Source organism: Bactrocera latifrons, unplaced genomic scaffold (genome assembly GCF_001853355.1).
Source record: "Bactrocera latifrons isolate USDA-ARS-PBARC rearing strain unplaced genomic scaffold, ASM185335v1 scaffold_335, whole genome shotgun sequence".
Taxonomy (NCBI): domain Eukaryota; kingdom Metazoa; phylum Arthropoda; class Insecta; order Diptera; family Tephritidae; genus Bactrocera; species Bactrocera latifrons.
This window is the reverse complement of record NW_017536974.1, coordinates 267,750-283,803: the sequence shown is the minus strand read 5'-3', so window position 1 is coordinate 283,803 and position 16,054 is coordinate 267,750. Positions and strand designations below refer to the sequence as shown.

The window sequence follows — 16,054 nt, the reverse complement described above, 5'->3', positions numbered from 1 at the left end:
ACCGCTTGAAACTAATGTGGGTTCCAGGACATGCAGGAATAAAAGGAAACAATCTGGCAGACGAACGCGCTAAACTCGCAGCAAAAGAACCACTAATAACTTTTGACTATATTATGAAAAAAGACTTGTATAAGTGTATATCGCAGCTCCAATATARCTCACATATGGAGACTTGGAGATCTATCCAGCACCAATATACTGCAAATAATCCGAACAGGATAAAACCGAGCTATCCCTCCAGCTGCCGGTGCAACGACATCAAAGCATTTATCCGATTACGCCTAGGACACGCAATTGCCACACATGCGCACCTCCTACATCGTTCTAGTCTGCCAACACTGCCCGTCGTTAGCTTTAACAGCCTATCATTTACTCGACGACTGCCCACATTTCGCAGTGATTAGAAAAAATATCTTGGACGACCAAATACTGTCTGCTCTGTTACAAACCAGTTACTCCGAAAACGTAACAAAAATATCAGCATTCTTAGTACMAASWGGATTAAAACCACAAATATGATTAYGTTTRTAAACTTCCCATTACTTATTATTTATTTTGTTCTTAAAACTTTTCTATTAGCTACAGAACATTTTATTAACTTTACACCTAAGACTTAATTAAGCAATAACTATACATTTCATATTTACATCAGCGAGCCGAAGATCCTGGCAGCCAGTGCTCCTTTTTTCGTGGAAAAGTAATTGTATTATTGTTTCACGTTTTTATAAATAAATAAATAAAATAAAATGTCGCTTTCAAGTGTTATGTTTATTATGTTTCTTTTGATGTATTATTTTCTTTGTTATTGATTGCGTTTGCGCTCTTTGAATTATAAGTCGATTTTTATATATATTGATTGTTGTAATGGTGAATCTGCGACCAAAAAGATATGGTCGAAAATATTTAGTGACCCACACTATGGCTAACAACTCTTTCTCTATAGTGCTATAATTCTTCTCATGTCCATTCAAAGTACGACTGGCAAATGAAATTGTTTTATCTTGCATAAGGGCTGCTCCTAGAGCAAAATTACTCTCATCTGTCACAAGAGTAAAAGTTTTTGTGAAATCTGGGTGGATTAAAATGGGGTAATTTTTTATCAACATTTTTAATTTAAAGAAAGAATCTTTGTAATCTTGGTCATTAATCTTTATTTTTGGCCCTTTTTTAAATAGAGTAATCTTTAATAAACCTCCTATAGTATCCCGTGATACCTAAAAATGCTTATATTTCCTTAACTCTTCTTGGAAGTAGAATCTTTTCTATTGCTTCCACTATTTGTGGGTTTGGTTTAATACCACCTGTTGTAATCAAGTGACCTAGGAACTTTGTTTCTTGTCTTAGGAAATCGCATTTATTTAATTGGATCTTTAGATTTTTTTCTTTTATTCTCATTAAAATTTTGCTCAATGATTCAAGGTGCTCTTCTACGCTTGTAGAAAATACTAGAATATCGGCCATGTACACGATGCAGATTTTGCCGATGTATTTTTTTAATATATCGTTCATTAGCCTTTGGAACGTTGATGGTGCATTTCGCAATCCAGTTAAAAAATATTGACATCTTCTTAATTTGTCAAATATATCGTCTATTTTTGGAATTGGAAATCTGTCTTCCGTAGTTACGCTGTTCAACTTCCTGTAGTCGATCACAAGACGCCATTTTTGTTCATTATTTGCGTTCAGCTTCTTTGGTACCAGCCAAATAGACTGTTGTAACGACTAGAGGATGCTCTAATTATACTTTGGTTAACATTTGGTCTATTTGTTTTTCTATTTCCGGTTTGTGTATCGGTAGATCTTAGTGTAAACCGGAATATCATTTTTGGTTATTATTCTATGTTTTGTTGAACTTGTAAAAGTTAAATTATCATCTTCGTTGTAAAATACGCTTTTATATCTTCTTAGTATATTTATAAGTCTATTTTTGACTATACCGTTAAGATGATTGGTGTCAACGAATTCTGTGACACCTTTATCTTTTATGTCTTTACAGAAGATTTCCACTTCATTGTCTTTATAGCTCATTTCGTTATATATTTCTTCATCTTTTGGTAGATAAAATGTCAGTATTGTTTTATTTCTTTTTATAATTCTGTTTGGGTAGTCTATTATCGCGTTTATCTTCGTTAAGATATTGTTAGCAATGAGTCCGTCAAAGTTCTTGTTAAAATTACATTCCAGGAATTCTCATAAGATTTCTTTTTCAATAAATTCTTTAAATATTGGGAATCTGCAAAGATTCTTAACTTCCGTTTTTCTTCCCATTGCTGTGACTTGCACATGCACTTCACTCTTCCATTTCGGGTTACAAGCATTTTCGTTGATCAAACTGAACTCTGCTCCAGTGTCAATGATGAAATATAACTTTCTTATGTGTGTATCTATTATATAGGGTAATTGTTTTGTGGATCCCACTGAAAATTTGTACTTGCATTGCCAATATCCATAGGTTCGGGTTTATTGCGATTTGATATTGCGGACCGATTATAATTTCCTGATTGGTTGTAATTCCGCGTTTGATTCCCTTTGTTGATTAAAGTTTCTTTGTGGGTTAAAATTTCCCTGTTGATTATAATTTGTGTTTGTTGTCTGGTTTGACATCCTAGTTTGGCTTGATCCGTTTCCACTGTTATAGTTATTACCTACATTCCTTGGGACATAGCCACCATTATACCTGTTTTTGTGGCATATAATTGTTATATCTATTATAACTACTGTTATAAGTAGGGATATTATTTAGATTTCGGTTGGGTCTGGAAAATGTTCTGTTGTTAACGTTATCGCTAAAATTAGTCCTACGATAGCTATTTGGGTTAGGATCTTTCCTTTGTTGCCCTAGCGCTGTGAAGCCTTGGTGTCTAACTTCTAATATTATTTTGTATGCCTTTTCTAGACTATCCGGGTCTCTTGCTATAATCATAGTTTTAGTGGGTTCTGGGAGATGTTCCTTAAATGATTTCAGTGCTATCTTATTAACTTCATTCGTTGAGAAATTCAAATCATTATACGCTAATATTCTTTTATGTAGTTTATTCCTAATTTTATTTATTTTAAAATAATAATTTTCTATTGTTGAGTCGAGACTAATGGTTTTCAACTCATCCTTAAGTTCCACTTCTCTTTTCCCCGCAATTTGTAAGAAGTATTTGTTTCAATGTTTCCCAATCACGAACTTGTCCATATCTGTGAATTATTTCCCTAGTTTTTCCTACGCATTTTTCTTTTAGAATATTGAATAAAATTTTTTGATGACCTACATCAAAAGTTAATATTGTAGGTAATATATCTTCAGTTTGCTTAATAAAGTCTGTTAGTTGGTTCCGATCTCGTCCGTCAAATTCTGTAATTTCATTGATACAGTTCAACGTGAGTTGAAAAAATGGTATGGTGGATGATTCCATTTCGAGAAAATTTTATTTCAAGTGAAAATTATATAAAAAAAAATTAAAAATGTCCGTATTTATTTTGACTCAACTTGGTTTTATGTAATAAGTTCACTATTGTGCAATAATTTTTACACATTATTTTGCATTTTCTTACTTACTATACAAATTTTAATATATTTATATATTTTAATATATTTATATACATATGTGACCTGGCCTAACGTGCGAAAAAAAAATTTTTTAAAATTAATGTTAAAAATCTCACCTTCCATCCGAATCAACTAAAAAGTGAAAATTGATTTTTTGACACCTAAGCCCCCTTTCCGTAGACCAGGTCACATATATGTATTTTTCTTACTCTTATTTGTTCTGCTTTTGCTTTATAGGTTGCTGTTGCTTTTGTTGTAATTGCTGTTACTGCTGATTTATATGTTGACGTTTCTTTTGTTGTAATTGCTGGTAATGCTTTGTAGGTTGCATCCAAGCTCAAATAACCGCTAATAATCACACTTTATTCATTTATATATTTTGAAAGCTCATTATTTGCTGGTATTGTTTAAGGTTTTCTAAATATATTATTGTTTTCCACAATTCTATTGATATTTCCACTTTTTTCTTTGCACTATTAATGCCGTCGCTCTCACTAGCTTCCCAAAATTGTTAGTTTATGACTGCGTTATTAACTCCCTTCCAATTGATTAATTATGAATTCTTGATTTTCTTGTCGTCAGTTTTGGTTCACTTATTTTTATTTATGAAATATTGACGCTCACACTAGCTTTCAAAAATTGTTATCCCATCCTCATCGTCAGTTTTGGTGGCATAAAGAACTCAACTTCTTCTTGGCTCTTTATGTCAACTCTGGAGTTCAAAATAAAAGAAACGAGCTTCCTTGCTTAGTTCTATACTTCAACTAAACTTTTCTTTATTTCAATCTGTGAAGCTTACGTCTAATCTGATGTGCGCGCAGGCACTTATACATTTGTTATAGAATTTGCCTGGTCAGCAGAAATGTGTAAGCAAACTTGATCCGTTTCAAGATAGAGTTCGTACACAGGGTGGCTGATGAAAGCTGCTACCAAAAAAAAATTAAATAACTTTTTTTCTATTTAATGAATCTGGTTAATTTTTTTTTATTTTGCAGATTGACTTTTACATTTAACACAAATGGATAACTGGGACACTGAAACAAGAATTTGGATTGTCCGCCGCTATCACGCACTGGAGTCCGTAGTTTCGGTTCAAAGAGAGTATAGGCGTACGTTTGGTGGCAATCCTCTGAGCAGATGGACCATAATGAGACTTGTAAACAATTTTGCCGAGCATGGGACAGTCAACAGAAGACCTTATCATCTAAACCCCTTAGTTCGAAAGGAGGAAACAATCGCTGCTGTAACTGCTACCATACAAAACAATCCACGTGTTTCGACAAGAAGCTTATCTGCTGAAATGGGTGTAAGCAGACAGTCATTACAGTCAATTATGCAGAAAGATTTGGACTTATTCCCATATAAAATTCAAATGGCCAACAAACTGAATGCTGCGGACTTGACGATTCGCTTGGAATTTTGCCAGAAGATGCTTCAAATGGTGGAAGAGGATGGAAACATGTTGAACTGTCTTTTCATCTCTGACGGCCCATTTCGATTTAAACGGTAACATAAACAAACAAAATTGTCGAGTATTTAGTGCTTCCAACAGATACTCCATTAGACGGAATGGCATCCACTTCGTGTCACAGTGTCGGGCCCTACTTCTTCGAAGAAAACGGTCACACCGTTACTTGAGCACATTGAGAGACTTTTTCTATCCAGAGTTACGCTGAATGAGAATTTCTTTCAACTCTGTGYGGTTTCAGCAAGATGGTGCAGCTCCTCACATAGCCCAACCTGTTATGACAGAATTGCGACGAAAATTTCCCAAATAAGCTGATATCCAGAAACTCCACAYTCCGTTGGCCACCCAGGTCGCCTGACCTTACTGCACCTGACTTTTTCTTGTGGGGTTAATGCAAACAGGAAGTCTACAAAGCAAAACCAACAAATTTGAATGAACTAACGCAATCCATTCGAGAAACAATTGCGGCTATTCCTGTCTCAACTCTCCAAGCAGTAATGAACAACTTTTTGGTAAGATGCCGCACATGCATCAACGAGCAGGGGGGCATTTAAATTCCATTATTTTTAAAACTAATTMAGCTATATTTAATAAAATTGAATGAGCTTTAATATGAATAAAAGAAAAGCGCGCACATGTAATATGTATAAGTGATAAAATCATGATTTAATTTTCTGAACGCACACATGCGTATATTGATATGAAAGCCGATATATGTATGTATTTATTATTGTTGTTATAAATTCAATTTCTATTACTACTATTAGTATAGTAAATTATGTAAAAATCAAATAAAATTATTAAATATTCAAGTCCGAATTGACTGTAAATAGTACTATACATGCGTTCATACAAAATTATACTCATACCATAATTATTTTTACATGCCAATATGGAAATGCCGACGGCAAAACGCAAAAGCATACATATTTGCATACATTGCGAAAGCAAAAATTGAAGCATGGAAATATCACAATGCCGTTGTTTGGAGTATCATAAGGAGCATGCATACTTACATACATATATTTATAACTCTTCATATTCCTGGGTATGTGAGACAGAGAGTACAATAAAAAATGTTTTATTTTAAGTTGTCTGTGTAATAGCAGGAACAGTGAAAAACGTAGAATCGTGGGAATCTACAGCATTTGGTTTTTGCCGTGGAAACGTGTCAGCTGATTGCTCTCTCACAACCCAGGGTTGCCAATATCTATATACTGTAGTAATTATTAACTTTTATAATTCAATCAAATTCAAATAATTGAAAACATAGATGTGTACACAACTATATATGCGTATTGAGCAATGCCAACATTGTGCAAATGAAAACAAACAAAGATGGCTGAATTCTGCGTTTTTGCCACGTTTTTCACTGCTCACACAGGAAGGAAGGCAGTAGCGTTTTTCACTGGCTCTGCTATGAGAGCTGTGTTTTGTACACAGTTTTCGCTGTCAAAAGTGGAATAAAATATAAACAAGCAAAACGAAATTCCTTGTTAGAAGTGTAATCATGGGTATATATACATATTGTCGCGCGAATTTTTAAAGTTTGACAAGTCAACTTTGCGAATTTGCGATGGTTATTTTTGGAGAAACCAAAATTAGTTGGTGAAATTTTAGTTTGAATGAAAAAACGAAAATTTCTATGTCAAATGTATGGGCACCTAAAACAAATAGCGACCCCTTAGAGTTAAGCTATATCGCGTTTCTTGATAAAATTTTTTTTTTTTTGCAGCCTCTTAGCGTATATATATATTTTTTTTGATTTTTTATATTAAGTGTCCGTATGTCTTATAGGGTATGACTATAAACGGATCACTTCATATGTATCGTATTTATGTACATATGTACAAATGAGAGCTCGTCTGGAGATCACTGCATTTTATACATGATGTACATGTATAATTTATGTTTTCCTTTATTGAGTTGAGAAATGTAACTTAACATAGTATCTTAAAAATACCCTAGGCTAGCTGTGGTTCAACGGTAGCGGCGTCGGCTTTCTTAACGGCAGAATTTAGCGGATGTTGAATTGTCAGCAGAATTTACAATTAGGCTGTTCACGGTAAGGTGGTTATCGGGTTATGTGGTTATTAGATTAAAAATAACCTCTACGCTCCGTGAACATCCTATATTGTATGGTTATTTGCTTATTTTTACACAAACAGCTGTTCATTGTTTACAGTTTAAGTTCAATGAAACTCCTACTTATGAAATGCCTAAACAAAGTTTAAAAAGCAACATAATTGAATTTAAAATAAGTTCTGCTATTCAGGAAATGGACTTTATTGAAGATATGTGCTTATTACATAATCCGAATTTTAAGGGTTCAAAAAATTCTTTGCAAAAAATTTGCAGACATCTTGCTCCCTGAACAGTGTCACAATGCAATTGTAAACAAAAAACAGCTGTTAATCGCAGAATTTCCAATAAGAAAAAGTAAATGGAAATGCCATTCGCTTAGTTTTATTTATTTTTTATGCTGCCATTTAGTAAAATTCCAACGACTTTCTAACGCTGGAAATAAGCAAACAACCACATAATCTGTAAACAAGGGCCTAGGTTGGTCAAAGATGGTTATTTTGTCCTACCGCAATTTGTTGCTGTTTACTTAATCACATAACCACATAACCCGATAACCACCTTATCGTGAACAGCCTAAATACTTTGAAGTGGATGATTGTTTATTTTCATTATTTATTGATTAGCAATAATGCCGATCGATTCTAGGAGTTGCAGCGGATGTTTGTTTTAACAAATTTCTGTATGTTGTTGAACTTTAACAACGACATTGTTGCAATGAATGTTTTTACGTTGAAATAAATATTTGTTGTGTTAACTCTCCCTTCTCAAATTCCTACTTGTCCTCAAGTGGCTTTAAAAGTATGGTAAGTTATTAAATTATTGTACATATCTAGGAAAATTGTTTGTTTCATTCATGATTTGCGTCGGAACTTTTCCAATTTGTAGGATTAGATTTTCCTCTGGTTTTACAGAAAATTTTAGTATTACAACTATTGCTATGATAATTATTAAATTAAAAATTATAGCTATGCGTTTCGAGGGGGAATCTGTATTTATTTGGTCTACTTGTTTCCTATTTTTTTCACAGTTTTTTGGTACTTTTAACATAGAATTTTCTTACAAAATTATTTCATCTGTTTCTAAGTGAACTATTGGTTTATTTTTTACAATTGGTTTTATAGTAGATTTTGATAATTGGTTGCTAATAATTGTAATAAAATGTAAACTATAGCTGTTTTATTATGTAAGACTAATACTTTAGCGAACTCTAACATTACTGCGACTAATAGAGTTGTAATGTTTTTTTTTTGAAATATGTTGTGAAGTTCTTGTAATTCTAATTCGTTTAAAAGTAAAGTAATTATTATATTTTGTTTTGCCCATTGAGTTGCATATTGGACATTTATTATTTTTTAACATATTTGAAATTGTAGTTAAATCATGAATTCTATTCTGTAGTTGTTTATTTATAATGACCTGGTTGTTATTGTTTGTATTAAGGCTACTGAGATTGTTTTGTATCATTAATAGATCATCATGATCTGGATTATTCTTGCTTGTGCAAGTTTTGAAAACTTATCTATTGCAGTTAACTCGGCTATTACACGAAGCAACTTTTGTTGCTGATTCTCGGGCCATTCTCTTTCACTTTACTTTAACCCATTGTCGTTTCTTTTTCTTTATAGGTATTTGGGCCACTCTATCACATATATTAATCAGTTCTGTCAATTAAGAACACATTTTATTTATAATTCAAAATTAAAACAAAGGTTATATAACAGATCTTCACTATCGTCTGAATCAATTTGTATGGCTTCCTCCATACGTTTCACAATATTTTCAATTAATTCGATTTTTTCGTCATACTCCATTTTCTAAAATATTTATATTATATTGTGTATATTTGTACACATATTTGCAAATTACGTACCAAAAGATGAAATTAAATTTTTTAAATATATTCAAAATATTAATTTCAAAATAATATACGCAAATGCAACTATGTAGTACGAAAGAAAGAACACGAATGCAGAAAAACGTCGCAGCGAACTGCTACGAATAAGAACACAAAGCGAGTCGCTGAACACTGGAAACTCGGCGCGATTCTCCTCTCCTCGTCGCCCCCTCGCCTATAAACCCAGAGTTGCCGCAACAAAAGTTGCTTCGTGTAATAAGGAACTAAGACTAATTTTTTATTTTCAATTGAGAATATGTATATGTGAAGTGTATTTCCAGGAAACTCAGGTATTGGGGTTTCTGTAATTGCTGCATTTGGAGGATGCCTATCATAAATTTCTTCCTTGCATAGCTGGCATTGTAAAATTATCTCAACACCATATGTCTTTTGTCGGGTTTAAGCACTTTTTCAATATTTTCATTAAATCATCATCAGAATATGTTGGTTGAAAGACAGTATGCCTATGGAATGTAAGAAATGGAATGGTAAACTTGTGGTCAGGAGGATGTTCTTTGTAAATTAAAATGTGGTTTCTAAAAGCGTTTATAGGTACCTCAATGCTGGGAATAAGATTATGCGAAGAGCTTTGAGCACTGTGTTGGGTTTCTGTTATTGAAATATTTTATTGTTGCCTAACTGTGCAAGTACTCCGTTAATGTCTGGTATAGGAAATCTGTCCGCTATTGTAACACTGTTTAGTTTTCTATAATCAATGGCCGTTCTGTATTTTTTTTGTATTTGATGCATCTAATTTTTTGGGGACAATCCACACGTGAATTGTAGGGTGATCGGGAACGTCGTATTATATTGTACTGATAGAATTTTGAGTATACTGGTGTGTCTGTACTTGTGCGTATTTCGGCGTTAACGTTAGTGGTATAGGTCAGTTTGTCATGGGGGTTTTCAGACATATTTAAGTATTTTTTAGTAAACGGTTTAATTCTTTGCGTTGACATTTTGTAAGATGATCTAATTTGGGTATAATTGCATTTACTAATTAAATTTTTTTCTCTTTTACGGGAATACTTCCGTTTCTAAGAAACAATTTACCTCTTTCAGTGTCAATAATTGCAGCTAGTTCCTTCAAACTGTCATTTCCTTATATTCCATGAAATGTTCTGAGTGTGGGTAATAAAAAGAATTTAACTATTGATTTTGAATCAATTATTTATTTTACCTCCTACGGCTACTGCATGAAATGGGGTATCATTCTGTACTGGATTCTATAGAAGTGTTGGCTGAATATAATTTCTATTGGATCCAGTGTGGAAGTGAGGAATCATTTATTCTAAAAAAATAAAGATAAATAGAACCGGATTGCTGTTCTTGGTCACTATTTTCAATAACTTTCTGTCAATGTCCATCGGTTCTAGTCATGGTTGTGGTTTGGCAACCATGGGACGAGATAGTTGGTATATTGGTTCTGTGCGAATTGCTTACCTACTTTAGTAAAATATGGCCTTTGTTTTGGTTGTTCAAAAAAATTATTTGATCAAGCCAATAGAACAACGTTGGTACCACGCCAGGTTCCGATGATTGGTACAGTATGCTTGATTTTCTAACTTTAAACATAAATGCAATGCAGTTGGTAAACCTGCAGGCTCCTTCGGGACATAAAAGGTCTCCACATAATCTGCGAATAAAGCTATCAAGGCCCTTATCCCTTTACAGCTTAGTCATTCATTGTTCTGTTTCACTGCCTAATTCCATACATCCTGTCTTATTAAAGAACAGTGATAAATGCTTATAAATGGCCTATGGAATTCTTCAACAGACTGGTTAGAACCTTGTGCTATGGTGGTCATTTGGTACCCTAACGCACTCAAGTTTCTTTCGTCTGCATAATGCAGCCTAAGTTATTTGGAGATGGCAATTCACTTCAAGAAGAAGAATTCACTTTAATGGAACGTAGTACGATTCTAACGCTGTGTCTGTGTTGCCAGTTATTTTATTGCGAATAGTATGCAAAATACAAAAGTACTTTGCCGTACTGTGTGTTTGTATGTTCTTAAAATTCTGTCTACACTTTTTTTCCATGAGCCAAACTCGGCTGAGTCACCGGAAAATTCTCTTACACTTTTTTCTATATCGGGCACTTTGTCTAACTCTTCTAAATTACCTAGGTGCTCCGGGTCAATTCCTTGATACTCTACATTAGTAAAATCAATGTTTGAATTTCAATCTTTTGCAACAAAATTGGTAATTGTTCATATAAAACTTCCCGAATGGCATTTGATAAATCGCCAGGTTGGGTCATATTTCTATTGTTTTGGTATTTCGTGTATACTTGTCTTTGTATCTGTCTTCGTCGTTGGTGGGGATTTTCTTCAATATTAATTATTGGAGGTCTAATCAAATTGTTTGGATTAGCCATCCGTTTTTCAAAATTTTATTTAAGTATTATATTCTAACTTCCTCAAGTTTATTATTGATTCGCCTTAGTCAATCAATCAATCATTCCGATCATTATTTTTAATTATTGTAGTTTTTTTTTCTTTGTTTTGTAAATGAGTAGCTGGTTTTACTCAAAATTGGGTTAAGTTATACTAAAATTTAATTTAAAAATTTCGAGATAATAATTATTTTATAATTGTGTAATTTAATTTGTCACACTTAATTTTCACTTAAATCTATCTTACATTGCTATTTTTTGGTGTGGCTACTCTTCTTGGTAGGGATTCTGCAACTTACCGATGTCCAACGAACAATTCAACTTTTAAGTTTTTCTAGCCTCGTTGGTCCCTGCTCGGGCACTTTGTTGAGTTTAGAAATGTCACTGAACTTAGTATGTTAAAAATACCCTAAACTAGATGTGGTTCAACGCCAGCGTCGTCAGCGTTCTTAACAGCAGAGTTTAGCGGATGTTGAATGGTCAACAGAATTAACAATATATTGAAGTGGATGATTGTTTACTTTTACTATTATTTATCAGCAATAATGTCGATCGATTCTGGGAGTTGCAGCGGATGTTTGTTTTAACAAATTTCTGTATGTTGTTGAACAACGACATTGTTGCAATGAATGATGTTATGTTGAAATAAATATTTGTTGTGTTAACTTATATCCTGCTTGTTGTCAGAGAATAAGGGGTATTGGGATGTTTCCTAAATTATCAATGTCATTTAAACTGATTATTTTTGTATAGCTTAATTTTGAGGACTCATTTTCCCGTAACTGACGATCAAATATTATTCGGCCAATATTTGAGTTATTTCAATAAATATTATAGACCGTGTTTTATTGTAATAGTGTATCTTTGCGCCTAAAACAGATACATTTGAACAAAAACTTGACTTATCCCTTAATAACTAATATCAGCCAGTTAGTTTTCATGGTATGTGATATGTTAATTGTATGTGGTATTGGGAAAAATTTCTATAATCTGGTCGATACTACCCCATCTGCCATATACTACATATAATGGTTTTCGTTTTTCTAACAAACCTTATGGTATGGTCAGTATAAGAGTTATATAAAGTATATGTATATTGGATTTCGATCCTCAGGTTGGAGTTTTAGACCATAAAGTATTTCCCTGGCTTGCAAGTTGTAAGAGTATAATATGTTCACTTGCGCCCGAACTTAGCCTTTCCCTACTTGTTTTTTTTTTTGTTTTTATATATACATATATATGAACACCGCTTTTTATATATACTGTATACATATTTACATATATATTTCTATAACAGCACTTTCGTTATTTTTCACGGTTTTTCTCAACTTTGTTTCAAAAACATTTTCCTTTTCTGTATATATTTGTTAAATATTTACCTTAGTGCTTCGAATCTTGCGCTCAACATGCGTAGGAAGGACACTTACCATTTTGGTTACAAAATAAAAACACAACTATTTTTTTTGTTTTGCTATTCCGCAAAGTCGTTCACTGTTGATATATTTTCAAATTATTTAAATAGTTCTGTAACTTCGAGTTTTTTTTTTTCTTTTAGCCAGTAATGCGTGGATCGAATGAAAGCCGTGGGGAGACGATCACGTTTAACGTGCTGTTGTGACTCAATAAAGATTTTGCCAAACCTTACCTCTGCTGGGGGGAAATGAAAAGACTTTTCCTGACAGTTAGGAACGTATTTCTTATAATAGTAACAAACGTCAAAACAAACCTTTTGCTTCAGTGAACAGAATGCATCAAAACAATACTGAGTTGGAACAATTGAAATGCAATATCACTACAACCAATGTTCTAAATAAACAATCATCAAAACAACCTTATCTTGGAACAATAGAAGTGCACTATCACAACAATAACAACCCAAATAGTTATTTACTAGTAAACAACTAACATCGCAATAGTATAAGTAGCACTTAGATTTATGGAAACAAACCTAAACAAAGAAGATATGGTATTATATCTAAACAAATTAACAACTAATAATAAGCAAACATACTAGTTAGTATAAATAGAAATAATAACGATGTAATAAGTTAGTCTTAAGAGTATAAATAAAGAGTACACATTTTGGTGCAGCTCAAAATATATTCTTTTGACTCATTTTTACTTAATGTAAAAATTAACTGAGGGCTCAACCGGGATGGCAAATTTATTTGCTGTTCAAAAAGCCAGATTTTATTCCGAAAGGCATAAATCAAAAAATTCCACAGGAAGTAGGACTTCCAGCACTAAATGCCGTAAAAAAATGCAGAAATAAACGACAATGAATAAAAGTCCTGTAACAGCGGACAATATTTCCAGAATGAATCAAAGCAGATCCTGAAAAAACTGAAAGCGGCGAATTCAGCAAGATTCACAACTAACCCAAGGTACAAAAATATAAGTCCTGTAATAGAGATAATACAAAAATACCACATTCCCATCATCAGCATAACTACATACCAAATTAAAGGACGAAGAAAAGAGTAAAAGAATATCAACAAAGAAATCTTTTGGATCAATCTCATCAACGACAACCTCCATCAGTCCTAATGGACGTGGCTCGACTTTGTCAAACAAAAATTTCAGCAATGAATCATCGCCTCGAATAACGTGGTAAGTAACATTTTTTGGCAATCCTGTTTTTTTGCAAATTACCGTTAATAATGCTCTCCCGTACCATGAGAGCGCAAAATGTTACAATATCCATCAGTTTTTAGACATTGAGCTGCGTCCCAAAGTCAGTAGTGAGTTGGAAAACGTTTTAAGTCCTGGTGATCATGGCAAATTTAGAGGTGTTGAGCATCATTCAAAAGTGCAATAAAGGAAAAAAAAACGTTAAATAAATTATGAAAATTGGAAAGATATAAGTAATAAGAGGCTGAGAAATAGTGGAGAAGCATTTTCAGGAAGAAATGGAAAAGCTGTACATAAAAAAAATGCTCCAGAAACGGTAATGTGGAAAAACGTTGTAAGTGTAAGCTGTGTCAATATCAGTTTTGTTTTTTTTTACGTTCTTTAATCGAATTGAAAGAACCGCAAAGAAGAAGAGTTTCAGAGGGCACATCACGTCGAAATGCAACTGTGAATTATTTTCTACCACAGCACAATGAGAGAAACGTGAGAGTGTGCAAACAAATGATTTGTCATACCTTTCAAGTGACACAACGAAGATTTAAAATATTAGTTGAAAAACTGAAGGCGGGAGATAGTTTGAGTGATCAGCGTGGACGACATGATAATCGGCCGAATAAAATCGTTAATGCCGAAAAGAAAAGTGTCATAGAACACATAGAAAGCTTTCCTGGTCAAGAAAGTCACTACAGTCGTTCTAGTTCAAAAAAAAAAAAAAAAAAATTTCCTCCATCCAGATTTAACTATTACAAAAATGATTAAATTATTCAAGGAAAAATATCCAGATAGCACTATGAGTTATAATACATACAGAGATATATTTAACGCAGAATTCAGTTTGCGGTTTGGATTACCAAAGTCCCACACTTGTCAGCTCTGCGATAAATATTATATAGAAACGACTGCCGCTGGCAGAGGCACATCACAAAAAGGCTGAAAAAGCATATTCTAAGCTGAGTGATGACACAAAGTCAGCTTTAGGCAGTTCCCATATTGTTGCGATTTGCGTTGACTTACAGCAAGTGATTTATACTCCAAATCTCACACATACGGACGTCTTTAATCAGCGGCAGTATTCGAATTACAACTTCGCTATAAATAATTTGGGGCAAAATACTGTTGACATGTATACTTGGCATGAAACAGTTGCAAAAAGGGGTGTAGCTGAAATCGCTTCATATATTTTAAGACACATCACTTCCACCTACGCTATTTTAAAGGCTGGAGATGTGAGAAATTTAATTATTTGGTCCAACAGATGTGTGGGTCAAAATAATAATTGGACCATGATCGCCTTAATTTACCTTATAATAAAAATGAAATACTTTTCTGAAGCTAATCAAAAATTTTTAGTTTCTGGACACAGCTTTTTACCGTGTGATCGAGATTTCTCTCTAATTGAAAGGAAAAATAAAACAGCGCGGATTTATACCCCACAAGATGTTCACAAAATGATTAAATTAGCTAAGCCTTCTAACCCTTTCAGGGTACCTCAATTGCTTCAAATTGACTTAAAAACTTTGATGTTCTCATAAAAAATTTAAACAAAAATACGTGCAAAATAACCGAAGGTAGATGGCTCCAAATTACTGCAGATGGCATGCAAGTTTTACGTCTCAGAATGAATCACAGTACTGGCGAACCATGGCATTGTCACAGCTTAAGGAAAAAGTAAAAATGTCAGCAGAAATATGCGCGAGATATATTACGTCCATTTGAATTACCAGTTCTTCGAAAGAAACCAATAGCGATTTCTGCTGAAAAGAAAAAAGACTTGTTAGCAATGGCGGTCTATTTGCCCAATCAAGATGCTGAGTTTTATAGGGCCATAGTTAAGTTAGATACTGAAATTATGAATTATTATTTTTATTTTCAACTTCTTACATGAAAACTAAATTTCCGCTTTGTTTCTTCTTCTTTATTGAAATAAAAACTGAAACAGAAGCATTATTGTTTAATTTATTATTACTATTTACCCCAGAAGATGTTGGTTCTTTAATAAAATCTGTAATACCATCACGTCCATTTTTTGTAGTTGAAATGAAA

General features: G+C 33.3%; 1 protein-coding gene across 4 annotated transcripts in view; it reads left to right on the top strand.

The window, feature by feature from the left end:
• LOC108971281 (dual specificity tyrosine-phosphorylation-regulated kinase 2) overlaps nt 1-16,054 on the top strand; it is a 201,064-nt gene that overhangs the window by 20,232 nt on the left and 164,778 nt on the right. Inside the window, exons 2-4 of one of the 4 annotated variants that reach the window (XR_001993540.1) lie at nt 12,936-13,764; nt 13,825-13,990; nt 14,088-15,336. The exons of 1 other annotated variant lie outside the window; for it this stretch is intronic. The gene's annotated coding sequence lies outside the window, so the exon portion shown is untranslated. Of the gene's footprint in view, nt 1-12,935; nt 13,765-13,824; nt 15,337-16,054 lie in introns of those variants that run through there. 2 more of the 4 variants (XR_001993541.1, XR_001993539.1) reach the window with 2 other exon arrangements.